Here is an 18,991-nt window from a genome sequence, read left to right as displayed (position 1 = left end):
GTATCACTGATGAACATAGATGCAAAAATTCTCAACAAAATTTTGGCAAACCGAATACAGCAATACATCAAAAAGATTATACACCATGATCAAGTGGGATTTATACTAGGGACACAGGGATGGTTCAACATCCACAAGTCAATCAACGTGATTCACTACATTAACATAACGAGAAACAAAAACCACATGATCATCTCAATAGATGCAGAGAAAGCATTCGACAAGATCCAACATCCATTTATGATAAAAACCCTCAATAAAATAGGTATAGAAGGAAAGTACCTCAACATAATAAAGGCCATATATGACAAACCCACAGCCAACATCATACTCAACGGACAAAAACTGAAACCCATCCATCTCAGAACAGGAACAAGACAAGGGTGCCCACTTTCACCACTCTTATTCAACATAGTACTGGAGGTTTTGGCCAGAGCTATTCAGCAGGAAAAAGAAATAAAAGGAATCCAAATAGGCAACAAAGAAGTAAAACTCTCGCTGTTTGCAGACGACATGATCTTATACACAGAAAACCCCAAAGAATCCATAGAAAAACTATTAGAAACAATCAACAACTACAGCAAAGTTGCAGGGTATAAAATCAACATACATAAATCAGTAGCACTTCTATATGCTAACAATGAACTAACAGAAAAAGATCTCAAGAACTCAACCCCAGTCACGACTGCAACAAAAAGAATAAAAGACCTTGGGATAAATTTAACTAAGGAAGTGAAAGATCTATATAACGAAAACTACAAGACCTTCTTGAAAGAAATTGACGACGACATAAAGAGATGGAAAGACATTCCATGCACATGGATTGGAAGAATAAACATAGTTAAAATGTCCATACTACCTAAAGCAATCTACAGATTCAACGCTATCCCAATCAGAATTCCAATGTCATTCTTTACAGAAATGGAGCAAAGAATCCTAAAATTCATATGGGGCAACAAAAGACCCCGAATTGCTAAAGCAATCCTGAGAAAGAAGAACACAGCTGGAGGCATCACAATCCCTGACTTCAAAACAGACTACAAAGCTACAGTAATCAAAACAGCATGGTACTGGTACAAAAACAGATGCACAGATCAATGGAACAGAATTGAAAGACCAGAAATAAAACCACACATCTATGGACAGCTAATCTTTGACAGAGGAGCTGAGGGCCCACAATGGAGGAAAGAAAGTCTCTTCAACAAATGGTGCTGGGAAAACTGGACAGCCACATGTAAAAGAATGAAAATCAACCATTCTTTTTCACCATTTACTAAAATAAACTCAAAATGGATCAAAGACCTAAAGATTAGGCCTGAAACAACAAGTCTTCTAGAAGACAATATCGGCAGTACACTCTTTGACATCAGCTTCAAAAGAATCTTTTCGGACACCATAACCCCTCACGTGAGGGAAACAAAAGAAAGAATAAACAAATGGGACTTCATCAGACTAAAGAGCTTCTTCAAGGCAAGGGAAAACAGGATTGAAACAAAAAAACAGCCCACTAATTGGGAAAAAATATTCAAAAGTTATTTATCCGACAAACAGTTAATCTCCATAATATACAAAGAACTCACACAACTCAACAATAAAAAATCAAACAACCCAATTACAAAATGGGCAGGGGACATGAACAGACATTTCTCCAAAGAAGATATGAATATGGCCAATAGACACATCTTTTCATGTGTCCCTAATCAGGGAAATGCAAATCAAAACTACACTAAGATATCACCTTACACCTGTTAGAATGGCAAAAATATCCAAAACCAAGAGTGACAAATGTTGGAGAGGCTGTGGAGAAAAGGGAACCCTCATACCCTGTTGGTGGGAATGCAAACTGGTGCAGCCACTATGGAAATCAGTATGGAGATTCCTCAAAAAGTTAAGAATAGAAATACCTTATGACCCAGCCATCCCACTACTGGGTATCTACCCTAAGAACCTGAAATCAGCAGTTCCAAAAGTTCCATGAACCCCTATGTTCATCGCAGCATTATTCACAATAGCCAAGTCATGGAACCAAGCTAAGTACCCAGCAACTGATGATTGGATAAAGAAGATGTGGTATATTTATACAATGGAATACTACTCAGCCATAAAAAAGGACAAAGTCGTCCCATTCACAACAACATGGATAGACCTTGAGAGTATTATGTTGAGTGAAATAAGCCAGACAGAGAAAGACGAACTCTGTATGACTCCACTCATAGGTGGTAGTTAACATATGGACAAAGAGAACTCATCGGTGGTTGCCAGGGGAAAGGGGGGTGGGGGGAGGGCACTAGGCGTGAAGTGGTGTACCTACAACATGACTAATAATGATGTACAACTGTAAAAAAAAAATTCCTTGAAATGCACATTTAGATGGAAAGATAGCTTCTTCACAGCAATGGAAGTCAAAGATAGAATATAATCTTTGCCATACTCCAAGAAAATAACTTTCCACCTAGAACTTTAAGAAATACCTTTATTAATTTTGTTTGTTTGTTTTGGTTAGGAAGATTTGCCCAGAGCTAACATCTGTTGCCAACCTTCCTCTTTTTTTTTTTTTTTTTTTGCTTGAGGAAGATTAGATAACATTTGTGCCAATCTTCCTCTATTTTTGTATGTGGGATGCCTCCACAGCATGGCTGATGAGTGGAGTACGTCTGTGCCCAGGATCCGAACCCACAAACACAGGCCGCCAAAGCAGAATGCATGGAACTTTAACCACTTGGCCACAGGGCCAACCTCTTTTTAAAAATAAAGTGAAAGATAATTTTAAAGCTATTTCAAAACTCTTTTATATTTATTTTTATTTGCTTTAGGCTAGGAGTAGAAACTATGACTAATTGCTCCGTTACTGAGTCTTCAGCTTCTTTGTAAACTCTGAAGTAGGGTACATTGGCACCTTCCATTTAAGTTTTCATGGTGCTACAAGAAGAAACAAACCCACAACTAAGATATAAAACTATGTGCCAGGGGGATTTGGGGAGATAAAGCAGGAAAAAAAAAAAGAAGAAACAAGATATCATACTAAATATAAAACTAATGAAGATTTTCAAGCTGTATCAAGAGAAAAAATGGAAATTAAAAAAAAAAACATGGTTGAGGGGCTGGCCTGGTTGCGCAGCGGTTAAGTTTGCATGTTCTGCTTCTTGGCGGCCCAGGGTTTGCCGGTTCGGATCCTGGGTGCGGACATGGCACTGCTCGGCATGCCATGCTGTGGTAGGCGTCCCACATATAAAGCAGAGGAAGATGGGCACAGATGTTAGCTCAGGGCCAGTCTTCCTCAGCAAAAAAGAGGACTGGCAGTAGTTAGCTCAGGGCTAATCTTTCTCAAAAAAAAAAACATGGCTGAAAACTTGACATAATTTCTAGGGATCATAAATAGAGACAACAGAAGATTTTGGTAGATTAGCAAGCCAAAATTAAACAACCACAGAGAAAGAATGGAGTCAGTGAAAAATTAGTCACCTACCCAAAAAGTCCTGGGGCCGGCCCAGTTGGCGCAGCAGTTAAGTTCACACATTCCGCTTCAGCAGCCTGGGGTTCACCAGTTCGGATCCCAGGTGCAGACCTGCACACCGCTTGTCAGGCCATGCTGTGGTAGGTGTCCCACATATAAAGTAGAGGAAGATGGGCATGGATGTTAGCTCAGAGCCAGTCTTCCTCAGCAAAACAAGAGGAGGATTGGCAGCAGACGTTTGCTCAGGGCTAATCTTCAACAACAAAAAAAAATCCCACTGGCAAAGAGGCAACAAGTAAGTAGACACATTAGATTTCCAGAGTACAACTGAAAAGTTCTCTCGGTTTTTTTCCCATTAATTTTTTCCTGGGTACTTGAACTATTTCTGTGCTGCCCCTTTTCATTATGGTAGGACTGCAGAGATATACTTAAAAAGGCAAACATATATCATCACTCCTGAACTTGTAAATAAAGCTATTTCTAAAGAAGCGCATGTCTTTTTACATTAAAATTGATTTTCATTTTTGAAAGCAATCTTGGGTAACACAACTTCAGAATGACTTAGTAAGTAAAATGTGTTTTGAACATTAAAAATAAAACATAGAATAACAGGAAAATAAGTTTCAGTTAAAAATTGTTTTCTACTAACCCTCTCACCATGCTGCATTTTAGAAGCAGCAGCATCTAAGCTTCAAGAAGAAATGAAGAGCAAAGCAAGAGGTGGAGGTGAGGAAATCTGAATGGGTACTGACAGGATAAAGTAATAACCAAGGTTGCGTGGCACCACCACCACCACAACAGAGGACAAAAGTTCCATTTGAGGCAGGAGAGGGTATCAGAGGTCAAGTACAATAAGACTTTTGCACCATTTGGGATGTGGCTACAGAAACTGATTAACTTCAGACACTGAGAATCAAGTTACATGTAAGGCAAACACAAAAATAGGAGAAACCAAAATCATATGGTGAAGGAGAAAACTGAATGAGGAAGAAAATCATTAGTCAATCATAAAATGTGAAGAAAAGAGAAAAAATAAACATAAGAAAGTTGAGCTAAACAGAAAGCCCAAAATAAGATCGCAGGAAGGAGTCCAAATCTATAAGTAAAGTAAATAAAAGTAAACTAAATGCTCCAGTCTTTAAAGACAAAGATTGTCAGAGAGGATAAAAGAAAATTCCATTAGATACCATTTAGAAAGATACATCTAAAACATACAGATCCAGAGAGACTGAAAGAAAGGGAAGGAAACCATATACTGGGCAAATACATCAGACAATTTACTATAAGGCAAAAGAGCATAACCAGAGATAGAGCATATTACATAAAGGTAAGTGGGTCCATTTACTAGTAAGATACTACAACTCCAGACTGGCATGTACCCAAAACCAAAGTCTCAACACCTTCTATAAAGCAGAAATGAACAGAAATATAAGAAAACAGACAAATCCACAATTGCACTGGCAGAGTTAAACACAACTATCACAGTGACTGATACATCAGTCAGAGAAAAATATCTGTAAGGACAACAAGTATTTAAACAAGATCACCAAGCTTCATCTAGTGGACTTACACAGAGTTTATACTCCAAACCAGCAGAACACGTTCTACTGTGAAACAGAGAACATTTATGATGCTTGACCACACCAGCCATCCTCCATGCGTGTCAGGGACCACCAAGATCCACATCACCTTGCCGACCATGCAGTGCACCAAGAAATTAAAATGTTTTAAAATTGTATACATAAATACAAATATATATTTAACGTAATATTTATTTTTAAACTCCATGTGTTTGGAATTGAGAAACACTTCTAAATAACTCAAGTCAAGAAAGAAATCATAGTAGAAGCATAATATTTATAAGGATAATAAAAGTAGTATATATCTAAATTTCTGTACTGCAACAAGCTGTACTTAGAAAGAAAAGCTTAATTTTAAATGCCTATTTATATGCAAAGAAAGCTGAATATCAATGAGCAAACATCCAATATAAATTAGAAAAAACAGCAAAATTAACCCCAAAAAGTAAAAGGAAGGAAATAAGAAACAGAAGTTAACGAAATAGAAAAATAATTATCCCATAAAAAAATAAACATATTAATTTTATTTTAAAAATTAACTAAAAAATTAAACATACAAATACTAGGATAAACATGAGTGATTTTCTCTTTAATCGGAGTGTAGGAAAAGCCTATCAAAACATGACTAAAAAAATTCAGATGCTATAAAAGAAGATAGGTAAATTTGACTTTATAAAAAATAAAACTCTTCGGCATGGCAAAAATGCCATGAGAAAATATTTATGACAAACAATAAAAGGAAGAAAATATTTGTAACATATATCACAGGAGAAAGAAACAATATCCCTAATATAAAAAAAAAACTTTTTAAAATTAAGAGGTAAAAAAGACCAAAAATCCTCTAGAAAAATAAGCAAAAGACATAAAAAATTATAGAAAAAATGTCTTTAAACCTATAAAAAGATGTTCCACTTCACTCTTAGGCAGAGAAATGCAAATTAAAACTACACTGAGCTACAACTGCTCTCCAATTACTGTGGCAAAATTCACGAGCTTAAGAACCCACTGTATAGGTGAGGCTGTGGTCAACGGGCACTCTAATACACCGTTGGGAGAAATGGAAAATGGGAATGACTCCTAAGACAGGGAATTTGGAAATATCTAGCAAAATGTGAAATGCACTTATCACTGAATCCAACCATCCCACTTCCAGGAGTTGACTCAGAAGATACGATAATATGGAAATACAAGTGCAGGTTATTCATCACAGCACTGCTTCTAAGTGCAAAATATTGCAAACTACTTAAATATCTTAACATCATAGGGGATTAATTGAATAAACTATAGAAAATCCACACAATGAAGCAGCTCTAGACAGCAGAAAGAACAAAAATGAGGAAGCTATCTATGAATTGATATGGAGTGATTTTCAGGAGATGCTGTTAAATGAAAAACACCAACCAAGTGCAAAAGGGTGTCTACAGACTGGTGCATACCACTGTGAATCTATTGTCACTGAATTATACACCAATAAATGGTAAAAATAACAAATTTTATGTTATATATTTCTTACCACAATAAGAGATAGTAAAAAAAAAAAGCACAGATAGCAACATACATATATTACATATATCTTGTGTAAGAAAAAAGGCAAACTTAGAAAACATACATATAGCTACTTCTTTTTACAAACAGTAATTTAGGAAGGAAAAACGAAAAGAAAGAGAGAGAGACGTCATTTTCCTGCAATGGCATGCTGCTAAACGTTAACAAGAGGCTCTTTGGCAGGGGGAGGGAAGGCCTGGTTTGTAGTGTTTGCCAGTTTCCGTGATGTGAATCTTCCCACCGCGGTGATTTCAAACCACAAACAGGACATCACTGAACATGGAGTAGAGAAGAGATGTGCCAAATTGGCTCTCAGGAGCCAGTGAGAAACTCTTTAGAACACTACTGTCACCTACAAGGGGGGAGGTAAAGGGAAGAGAAAGGATTGTAAATATTGCAAACACAATCAACACTGTATTTATTATGTATGTGCACAGGTGTGTGTCAATGTGCACATTTTTATATGTATGCATCCATGTGAGTATGCTTGTTTCTGTATATGCGTATATGTTTGTGTATACATGTGTATGCATGTTTGTGTATATGTGTATGCATGTTAATGCATACACATATACATGTACATGTGTCTGCACATATGTGTGTTTGCTTGTTTGGGTATATGTGTATGCATATGTTTCCCATCTCTGTCCACTGATGCGTTAGAAGCAAAGACACCCCAATAGCCATAGCATACCTAGAACCCAGATTTTGGTGTTTAATAACATTTGCATACTACAAGAAATCAGACCCCTTCAAAGAAATGCTGATTCCAGGGCTAGGCAGGAGAGGTATAAGATGAGCCTGAAACATTATATAAGAAATGTTAAAAACTAAAATTAAAAAAAAAAACATTGGGGGAGAGGGAAGAAAAGGAAGGGAAGGAGGGAGGAGAGAAGGAAGAGTGAATGTCTGTGTCCCCCAAAGTTCATACATTGAATCCTAACCCTCAACGTGATGGTGTTAGGAGGCGGGGCTTTTGGGAGGGGGAGACCTCATGACGAGATTAGTGCCTCACAAAACAGACTCCAGAGAGCTCCCTCACTCTTTCCACCCTGTGAGGACACAGGGAGAAGTGGTCGTCTGCAAGCCTGAAGAGAGCCCTCACCAGGACCTGACCATGCTGGCATCCTGATCTCAGACCCCAGCCTCCAGAACTGTGAGAAATAAATGTCTGTTGTTCATAAGTCATCCAGTCTACAGTATTTTGTTATAGCAGCCCGAATTGACTAAGACAGGAAGGGAGGAGGAAAGACAGGGGCTCACCACAGGGACCAGGAGTCAGCCTGGAGGGCTCCCCCTGATCTGGGGCAATTTGGGCACCAAAATCATTGAAGACAGTGAAGAACTGCAAACTAGAACAGGCTAAATTAAAAAAGAGGAATCTGTCAAACCAAATTGACAATAAATAGATAAATAAACAGGAATGGAAGACCTGCATACCACAGACGGCCTAGTGCTAACAGACAGACGTAGAGCGAGTGCTGGAGCTGGACAAACATCATTTTGCAACCATCACCGTAAAGAATGGTCTAGGCACAAATTATTAATGGATACTAAACCCAGGAGAAATTTCCCTGAAGAGCAGGATATCTGCATGGTTCTAAAATGCCTCCCCACAGATGGCTTCTTAGTGGCAAGGGGGAAAGTAGTAACAATCCTAGGGAGAGACTGGGCTAGTCCTTAACCAAGCCAACGGCTTACCACCCCTGAAAGGGCAGATGGACACTCGGTGTATCCAGACATGAGGCCCTGAGAAGGCTTATCTCACACATGGAGAGTCTAGTCAACAATGCACAACACCCTCATCATGAGGAAGTGATTATCAGACAAACCCAAAAGGATGAAACTACCATTTTTTAAAAGGGACGACATTCTTCACAATGTCAATGTCATAAAAGTGACAAAAAGGCTGTGAAAATGTTCCAGATTAAAGGGACTAAAGAGGGGCTGGCCCAGTGGTGCAGTGGTTAAGTTTGCACGTTCCACTTCTCAGCGGCCCCGGCTTCACCAGTTCGGATCCCAGGTGCAGACATGGTACCGCTTGGCATGCCATGCTGTGGTAGGTGTCCCACATATAAAGTAGAGGAGGATGGGCATGGATGTTAACTCAGGGCCAGTCTTTCTCAGCAGAAAGAGAAAGACTGGTGGCAGATGTTAGCTGAGGGCTAATCTTCCTCAAAAAAACAAACAAACAACTCAACTCTCTCCTGGACCAACATTTGCAGAGTCAAACATTTAAACAGCCACTCTACTCCTCTTTCTCCATTATTTCAAGCCGGTTCAACCTGGCATTCTCTCGCAATATTGAACTGAGTTTTCTTCTCAGTTATGCCAATTCCAACGAACATCTTACGTCCTCATCTTACTGTACTTTCCTCCCCTCTCAACCTGGAAAAAAGACAAATCATTTTGTGATGATGCACAGTGTTACCTTAGGTCCACTAAAACCGGCACTCTCCAAAACTGTGGTGAAAATGGAAAATGGTCCCATCTCCTGGAAGGTAATTTGACCATGAGTACTTAAAAACTGAACTTCCTACAATTTAACAGTAATGAAGTGAAGGAGTTAAGAGAAGGTTCTAGATCGGAAGCTCCAAACTTGACTCTCTGCTCTAGTGCTGACTTCAGTTTTCTTATTGATAAAACAGGGCAATCAGAGACCTTGGAGAATTACGGGGATTGAGCGAGGAAATTTTGCTTGGAACATAGCAATTATTATGGAAATCATCTTCTCATTGGTCATATATTTATTCCTGGAAAGATACTGATGCCCCTCACCCTCTTGTAGAAGCTCAAATGACCTGAACCTCCCATCCTCGCCACCTTCCCCGTTCTGGACTGGGCAGGAACAGGTAAGGAGATCCAGTCTCACAGAGGGAGAAGCAGTGCAGACAGGACAATGCCTTAGCCAAGATCATAGAGTGATCTGGGAGAAGAGCTAGAAGCAGGATCCCAGGCTGACTCTACCAGCCCAGGTGGGCTCCTACCAGAAGGTTCTTTTCCCATGATTTCCACTCATGCTCTGCCAAATTAATACAAGCAGATGATGAGAACAGCTCACTGTTGTGCTCCCAAGAACAGCTGCTCCCCAGCTGCCACCAGCCCTGCTGATCTGGCCTGAGGCCCAGGCTCTGCAAAGACGGTACACGTAGAGCCAGTGGTGTTTAGAGGCAGTCTCATAACCAGCTTGTTGTGAAGCCGAGCTGGGAGACAGGTGGGTAAAATCAGCACATTCACTCAATTACAGAGTGCACAGAGCTAGAGGGTTAGAGGCCGGTGCCTGAAAGAGGGAAATGGCCAGAGCCCTTGGAGAAGGTCAAGGCCGGCCCTGGAAGCCTCTCTCCAGGTCAGTGTTAACGGAGCATATCACTGGTTATCCTTCAGATCCAGTGATATTCTCTGGATATAAGATATGATAAGGTAGCCTCTATGATACAAGGAACACACAATCCAAGGGGGTATGGGAGCAAGCACTAATCCATAGGTGGAACCTGTAGGTGCTACTGGAGTTTTGGAGAGGCAAAACGGAGGCCTGAAATAAGCAGGATGAGTTTGTTTAACCAGAGAAGTAGAAGCATTCTTGGCCTCTGTGACCACGCATGACATTCCCTAGGGTAGAAAACATCAGGCCGCCTGCAGCCAGAGCTGAAGGTGGGGCACAGACCACCACCTCTGGGCACACCGAACACCACTCTCACTGAAGAGCAACCGGAAAGGTGCCATGTCTGTACTGACTGGGCGGTGCACAGAGAGACAGGCTCCTGTTCTTCTAAACGTGTACCAGAGGTGACTTGGCCTTCATCCCCCACACGCCATCCCTAGCCACCAGGGACCAGAAACAACAGTTCTCCAGATCCATCACTGTCTCTGCATGTGAGGCCGCCAGACAGCCTGGCAACGCGGCAGCAGAGGGAGGAAGGAATGAGTCATCTCGTGAAAAACGATCAGCCCCTTCATGTCAGGCTGCAATATGACCTAAACCTCTGGGAGGACACCACTCTCCACCATCCCTGTGAGAGGACAAAAGACAAGGAATGAACAAGGCCCAGAATGAACACCACTCCACCAAAACAGAAAGAAAAGCGAAGAGGGGAAGTAAGTTAAGAAATCGGTGCCTTGAGGTCTTTGTGGGCCTAGCATGGGCAGTTCATGCATCAAGGCACTTGGTTCTCTCTCAGAGCCCCAGGAGAGGTGTCCTATGCCCATTTAAAATAAACAGCATAAAATAAAAGGTGAGACTGCAGAACCTCGGGAGGTAGGTAAGGAGCAGAGTGGGGGTCTGATGCCTCTGCAGCCATCTGCACTTCACCATCGCTTTTGGAGAGGGTGTAAAAATGTCTTTCCCAGGGCCAGCCCAGTGGCACAGTGGTTAAGTACGCACCTTCCACTTTGACGGCCCGGGGTTAGCTGGTTCAGATCCCAGGTGCAGACATGGCACTGCTTGGCAAGCCATGCTGTGGTAGGCATCCCACATATAAAGCAGAGGAAGATGGACACGGATGTTAGCTCAGGGCCAGTCTTCCTCAACAAAAAGAGGAGGATTGGCAGCAGATGTTAGCTCAGGGCTAATCTTCCTAAAAAAAAAAAAGAAAATGTCTTTCCCTCATGGAGCCACAGCCTCCACATCTTCATTGTCTTCCTGTTTCTGGGACCCACATTTGAACGAGGAAATAGTGCCCCACCTCCATCCTGTCCCTGCAGGCCTTGGTGTCTTGGTGGGAGTGGGGCGTGGGCAGGTGGGTAGTACCCATGGCTGCTGCAACTGCTGTCAGCGAGATTCCCAGGAGGAGGCCAGTGCACCCTCACAGCACTCCCTAGTGGGGCATAAGAAGCAGCGTCACCACACCTAAGTCTAGCTTCCTCCGAGATCTAGCAGGGAGATGTCCTGACCTAATAGTATCTGGGCTCCACATCTACCTTTCAAACAAGCGACCACTTCTGCTAGTTCCCTCCCTCGCTCCCTCTGACATACAGGTGACCCCAGGCTCTTGCTCGGCCCTCTCCTCATCACACTTCACACGCCTCATCCTCATCTGTGGCAGACAGCTAGCTGTTCCCCCAAACGCCTTCTCGCTTCTCCATGACCACAGAGCTGCGACTGAGCACAGGGCTGCCTAGGAGGAAACTGTATTGCCCAGTCTCCCAAGCAGCAAGAGGCCACCATGCCACCCTGCTGGTATAGAGCTGGCACTGTATAACACCACTGGTACACAGTTGGCCCTACACAACACCAGTGGTATGTTGTTGTCCTGCACAACACCGCTGGAATGCAGGTGTCCTGTGGACCATGATACAAGATGGCACAAGTGGGGCTTCAAATCCTCACTGTGCAGTTATCTGCCCTCCACTGCACCCTTTTTCCTTCCCATGGGCTGAGAACACATGAGATGCACGTGTTTTTGTTTCAACTAGAGGTCATGACAACAGTGTGAGGTAGAACCACACCCAGAATGGCAAGTTCCCCAGAGGATGGCCTCTGAAGTAGGAGGCCTTGCAGAGCCCAGCCCACCTACCCTCAGGACTGTCACGTCAAGAAATAAACTTCACCTTATTAGAGGCACTGTGTTTGGGAGTTCTGTTTCAGCAGCTTAATCTCTCCCTCCTACAGCCCCACGGGTTCAACTATTGCTCTCAGCACATGCATCTCCATGTGTCTCTCAGCTCCACACCCTTTCCTCAGCTTGGAGCAAGGATCCCAAAGTCCCTTGGAGATTTCTACCTTGAGTCCAACACAGAAGTTAATCTGCTTCTCAAACTCCAGACTCTCTTCTCTGTGCATGTGCTCTTTCCATCTTCTTGGCAGCAGGTGTGACAATTCCCCTGTCCCTGTGTTCTCACCACAGCCCTGTGACTCATGGCATGTCCTCCTCTTTCTACAACAGCATCTTTCTACAATAACAACACTCACACCAATCCAACCCGAACCTCTACAGTAACAGTGCTCACACCAACCCAATGCAAACCCCTACAGTAAGAGTGCTCACACCAACCCAACCCAAACCCCTACAGTAACAGTGCTCACACCAACCCAACCCAAACCTCTACAGCAACAGTGCTCACACTAACCTAACCCTAGTCCTAACCGTAATCCTCACACTACCCCTAATCCAACCTTCACAATAACAATGCTCACTAACCCAACCAACCTTAACTCTAACCCTAACCCTAACCCTATTACTAACCCCTCTTCTAGCCCAAATAATACATTGGGAGGGTATTATAATTGGAAAAGTAATAAAAAGTATCAATAAGATCTAACAGGATTTCTTGCAAGAATCAGCACTTGAAATTTCATCACAGGAACTGTCTACATTAAGAGATGAAAGGAGAAAATCATGTGATTATCTTAATAGCAGCAATGAACACATTTAGTAAAATGTAACTTTCATTTTTGATTTAAAAAAACAACTTAATAGACGAGCAATAGAAAGAAACTTCTGTAACTTGATGAACAACACCTACCAGACAGCCAAGCAAGCATCCTACATGGTGAAAGCATTTGGGTCTTGTCAGGAACAAGTCAAAATCTAACTGAGAAATCTATTGCAACTAAAAGCATTTTAACACATGGCCACATCCAAATGCACGAAGATTAACAGCTTTCCTATACACTACGAAATATTAGAGAAATGTTCTAGGAAAAATCTCAATTACAATAACCAGATAACATAAATCAGTTGGAAGAGTTCAAAAGAGAAAAACAACCTACAGTAAGAAAGCTATACAATGTAACTGAAGGCTAATAACAGAATAAATGAGAAATAGAATATTTTCCTATATTAGAAACTGAGTATTGTTAAAATGTCAGCTGTTTACAATTTAAATTATGAGTTTGAGCCATTTGAAGTAGAATCCTAATCTGATTAACTTTTTAACTTGAAAATCATTCTGAAGTTCATCAGAAAGTGAGTAGCCAACAATAACCAAAATACTTTTTAAAATAATGAGGCTATCGGATAAATAGACCATAATGCTAAAAAAAATTAAAACAGTTGTACTAGCACAAGAACAAGCAGATCAGAGAATTCAGAAACAGACACTAAAATATACAATATTTTCATAGAAGATGCACATATAAGACAACAGCAGCAGCGCAAATCATTGGGAAATGAAGTATTTTTCAGTAAATAGTGTTTTCAACACATGTAGGAAAAATAACTTATATCTTCACCTAATAATATATATCAAATTAAATCCCAAGTGGATTACACAGGTCAATGCAAAAAGTAAAAACAGAAAAGAAAATACAAGCAACTACCCACATCTCGGGATGGGAAAGGATTTTCTAAATGTGAACACAATAGGAGAGGACCTCATAAGGAAAATACTGATGCAACTGCCCAAACACCAACATCTGATTAAAGCTGAATGACTCAACTGGGGAAAATACCTGCCACAAACATAAAAACATAATATCTTCAATAGAACATGTATGTTTACAAATAAGAAAAAGACTGCACTACCATTGGAAAGCTCAATCCACACTTACATTAGGTGTGTTTCTACATTTAGAGGTTCCAATAGACGAACTATCAGTGTTTTCAGGGATATGGCAACACAGGCTCTGTGCGCTGGTACAATCTAGCCATCTTGAGATCAATTTGGACATTACACATTATGCCTCTTTTAAAATGTCCATCTCCTTTGACCCAGGAATCCCATATGGACCAATACTGCAAAGCTGCCTCAAGAAGAGGGGATGCTGATTTATGCACAAAGATGCTTACCTCATTATTACAGATATTAGAGACAGATACGAAAAAACCCCAAATACATTAAACAAAAAAGGAGTGATTTAATTAAATAATACCTACATCCAGGTAGTGGAAATTACGCCTTTTAAAAATAACGTTTTCAAACTAGGTAACAGGGAACATTTGTACTATACCACTCAGTGTCAAAGCAGGACACAGCAGGGCGTATCCATCTTAATCCCTGAGGCAAAGTCTGGGGTAAAACAGACCAAAATATCTGCAGCAGTGCCTTAGTCCCCCAAAGCCCCCGAGGGTCCTCTCTGAGCACTGGGAAAGAGCTGTGACTGTCACAGAGCAGCTTACATGTAGGGGTGACCAGGCAGGAGGAGGTCACACACAACATACATGTGGGACCAGGAGAGCTGGAGAGTGTGGGGTTGTAGAGGATGAGAAAGAACACACCAAAGGGGTCATTCTACGGGTCTAAAGCTGCAGAGCTCAAGCTCCCCAAGGAGAAAGAATTTCCACTGGATTCAGCAAGGCAGGGCCACGCAAGCTAGCCACATGGTGAGGACAAAGCCCCACTGGGGAGGACCAGATGGCTATGCAGTGGAGTTTGGCCCTGGCAGGAGCAGTCAAGAGGGGTGGAGGGGCCTTGCTTTCATACATTTTTGTAAAACAGTATTTGCTATGTAGCCTTTTAATTTTTAACAAAATTATAAATGTACATAGTTTTATGGTGAAAACGGTTTCCTCCCCCCCGCCCCCCCACCTCTGTCCCACAAGAATCTTTCTCTGGGCTCTTTTTCCCTCTTTTGGTATTGATCTCCACAGTTCTATTTAGAACAGTCCTCTCTCCTGTGCCAGCGGGCTCCTGGTCCACCCTCCCAGGAGGACCCCAGCAGTCTTCACCAGGGTTGGGAGGGGCTGTCAGACTAGGTAGGGGGAGGGACGGAGAGTCTGACAGCTTCATAAACAGGCTTTCCATCAAGGCCCTATTTCAGCCCCATTTTCAGAGGTATATGGTAATACCGTTCCTGAGACTTGGTGGGACCACCTGCAATGCAATACATTCACTTTCTGGTCCCCCAACACACACACACACCCTCCTGCCTCTGTTTTCTGTTTTTCAGATATGCCAGGTCCCTCTGTCTGTCTACTTTCCAAATTCCAAAATTCTGTCATCCCTCTCAATCACATGGTGGCTCCTGCCCCTTAAAAATATCTCACCTGTCATTTTAGTGGACTTTTAAGAAGAAGCAGAGGTCACTGTCAATTCCATCTGCCATTCTGGCTAAAAATCTGGGAGGAATTTTTTTTTTATTTTAAGAGGGGAGTTATCAAGTCAGCTGGGATGCTACAAGAAGTGATCTGCCAGGGAGAAGAAACTGAGGCCCAGGAGAGGCAGAAGAACTGATGCTAAGTAAAGGAGAGGCAGCCTGCCCTGGGAGAGGGCAGGGACACTCCCTGCATGAGGGTGCAGGGAAGACCAGGCTGAGAGGCAAGAGGGCAGCACTCAAGATGGGAAAGGAAGCACCTCTTTCCTCTTAGAACTATGAAGTGCCTTCATCAGCTGAGACTGAAATCTGATTGGATTATAAATCTGATGAAGAAAGAGCAGATGTACAAGAACAGCCTCAGATAAAAGCAGACCTTCCAGGGAGGTGTAACCAGACTGGAGAAGGGTGGAGGCCATCCCGAGGCCCTTGGCCAGTCTGCAGGGCTATGTCTCCCCAGCAAAACTCCACTGCTGTTGTGGGGAGCGCACACTCAAGGGGCAGGAGCTAGGGATGTTTGTGAGAAAGTGATTACAGGGCTCCACCAGGACTTGCAGGCTGAAGGTGGAGGAGCACCAAGGACACAGCCAGGAAGGAGGCCCCTGCTGGAGGATCCCGCTTCAGGAGCGCTCTGCACAGTCCTCCTGTCTATACTCACGCAAGGTAAATTTTCAAGCTTTTTTTTCATATTTTCCAGATTTTCCAGTTCTATAGTGAAAAGTTCTATGGTGAAAGTTCTTATCTTAAGGTAACACAGAAAAAAGGCTGTAAAAAGCAAATAACTAATTCAGCATTACAAAGAATAAAAGACCTCAAAGGAAATAAAAATTTCAACAAAGTTTTCGTTATCATTATTTCTAAATTTCCTGATCTTAGTGCAGTAAAAGGCCCAGTCCTGAGCTGGGCTGAAGTGGGCTCTGCCACTAACTAGCTATGGGAGCTCCAGTCCCCTCTGCAAAACAAAGACGGATTTCAGGGTCTCAGCCGTGTCTAACTAAGCACGGGCATAGTGCAGAAGCCAGGAAAGGCCCATCTACGGCTTCACTACGGAAGACTGCCCTTCACCTCACCCTAAGGAAGTGGGGAAAGTTCTCGGAGATGTGCAAATGGAAAACCAAGTTCTTCCAAAGCCACCACTTCCCCTGGGAAACATCCACTGCAGATGAGTTCCATTCTGGCTCATCACACCACCCAGGAATCCCACAGAAAGACAACACAGGACTCAACCAGATTGCCAATGGAATCAGAGCCATTTCTGTTCCAACCAGCAAAATGCTCCTAAGAGCTCCTTCCTACCCACGGAAGAGGCCACAGGTGGCCTATAAAAAGCTCTCTGCCTTTACTTAACCAAGCCTCAGGGAATTCCCAGAATCATTCTGCAGCCCCCCGGAATTCGATTCGCAGTCTTGATGACTCAAATTGCATTGCTGGTTTCTGCCTCTCAGCCTGGCTACCTTGAGCCTCTCTAGTGTGGAGCCCATGGAGCTGTGCACATGCAGACAAGGTAGGTCACTTTGAGCCAGCCCATCCCACCCAAGCACACTGGTTTATTTCCAGAACTGCAGGCTCGGTCCAAATTCAGCTTCCCTGGCTGTCACGAGGAGGAATTTGGACCCACCAAAGTCTAGGGGAAAGAGGCCCAGCACATACAGGATGTTGTTTACATGCCTGAGTCCCAAGGGCTCTGACCTTGGGATTTCTGTGAAAATTGGATCCAGATTTGCACAGTTATGAAGTTGGTCCCCAGCCAGTAGGGATTTGGATGTCCTCTAACAAGCAGATATTAGAATTGCTTTAGTTTGAAAAAACAATCTGACACAGAGAAGAAAAAGACTACCTGGCTTACTGCTCCCACACTCAGCCCCCATTCCCAGCAGACTGAGAGCCAACCTTAGGATGATCCTCCAGGCCCCTGATGTGTCCCCCGTTGCCCTCTGACCTCATCTCCTGCCCCCTGTCCCTTTGCTCACTCTGCTCCAGCCAGACACCAGGCACATCATCCAGAGCCTCTGCTCCAGCTCCCCTTGGGCCCAGAGCCATTTACTCTCCAACACCCACAGTGCTCGCTCCTGCACCTCCTGCAAGGGTCTGCTGAGATGCCCCCTTCTCACTCGCCTGTCTGACCACCTATCCTAAATCACACCCAACACTGAACACCCTCACCCTTCTTTATTTCCTCCACTGCAAGCGTCACCACCTGACAGCTATGTAACGGGGTTACTTATTACACTGATGTATGCTAAAAGAAGCCAGAATTCCAGAAGAGTGTCCACACATCACAGGCATTCCGTAAATATCTGCTGAATGAATGAAGAGCAAACAAGGTCTTTGTTCATCAGGAACTCTCCTCTTCAGACGTCAGTCAGGATTCCATTTATGCACCAGCTCTGTGTGCACGTGCTCCATGACTCCTCACCACTGTCTCTCCCGAGGGGGCTGCTGACTAAGTCTCAGCTCTGCTGCAGGCCATAGGCTCCAGAAAGTCAGTGGGCTGCACCTGCAGTGCTCTCTGACCAGAATCGCTGAGCTCAGGACTCCATTGTGGCCATTCCGGGCTGCCATCAAGACCACAGGGAAGGACAGACACTGAGTTCAGGGCCCACATCCCAATCAACAAGGCAGCTCCCACTTATCCTACCGTCATGAATTGGACTCAGGCTCCTGAGATCAGAGGCCTCAGCTCAAATCCCAATCTCACCACTGACCACCACAGTGATGTGACCTCTCCGAGCCTCAGAAACTGGGTAGACCAACAGTATCTGCCTCACAGGGCACTGTGAGGACTGAGTGAGGAATCAGATGTGAAGTATTCTGATCAGCAGAGCTGGCACAAATCAGGCAGCTCATAAACATTAGCTGCTACTATGACCACATTAGCATTCCCTGCAAGGCTGCTGAAAACCAAGTTTCCTGCCATAAACTTTAGAAAACAACATTTATAAGCTTTAGAAAAATGAAGATGTCTTAAGGTAAATTTAAAAGGAATCATTTCAAGGTAGTTTTGCAAAACTGGAGTCATGGCCACAAAGAGGTGTTCACACTGCCTGGACGTGCCATCACAGTGCACACTCATCACTGCCTGGCCAGTGGGCACTGCTGGAGCTTGGGACAAAGACACGGGTCTGCTCAGTGCATGCTACCAACTGGCCCTCAGGCCCCCTGCTGGAAAGTTTGGTCAGGTTAACTTTGGAGAAGAGAGGTTACTAGAAAAAGAGGAAACTGCCTCTTCTTAAATCTCGGTTCTGCAGAAGCCAGAGGGGAAATCATGCATGCCACTGATGCTGCTGTTGCACCCTGATTTGTAACAGGTCCCTCATGTGACATAAAACCATTCTACAGGGAGGGGCAACAAGACACGTGGCTTCATATGCAAGCAAGAATTTAAAAATCAACTGATGTAGACAGAATCACTCAATTTAAAAACACGACCACTCTGACGGT

At 43.1% G+C, this 18,991-nt stretch overlaps 1 protein-coding gene across 49 annotated transcripts in view; it reads right to left on the bottom strand.

Moving 5' to 3' along the window:
• Positions 1-18,991, bottom strand: part of PCBP3 (poly(rC) binding protein 3) — a 280,291-nt gene that overhangs the window by 169,977 nt on the left and 91,323 nt on the right. The gene's annotated exons all lie outside the window — the stretch shown is intronic.

Source organism: Equus przewalskii, chromosome 27 (genome assembly GCF_037783145.1).
Source record: "Equus przewalskii isolate Varuska chromosome 27, EquPr2, whole genome shotgun sequence".
NCBI lineage: Eukaryota > Metazoa > Chordata > Mammalia > Perissodactyla > Equidae > Equus > Equus przewalskii.
The sequence above is the reverse complement of the archived record's forward strand: the minus strand, read 5'-3'. Positions and strand labels throughout refer to the sequence as shown.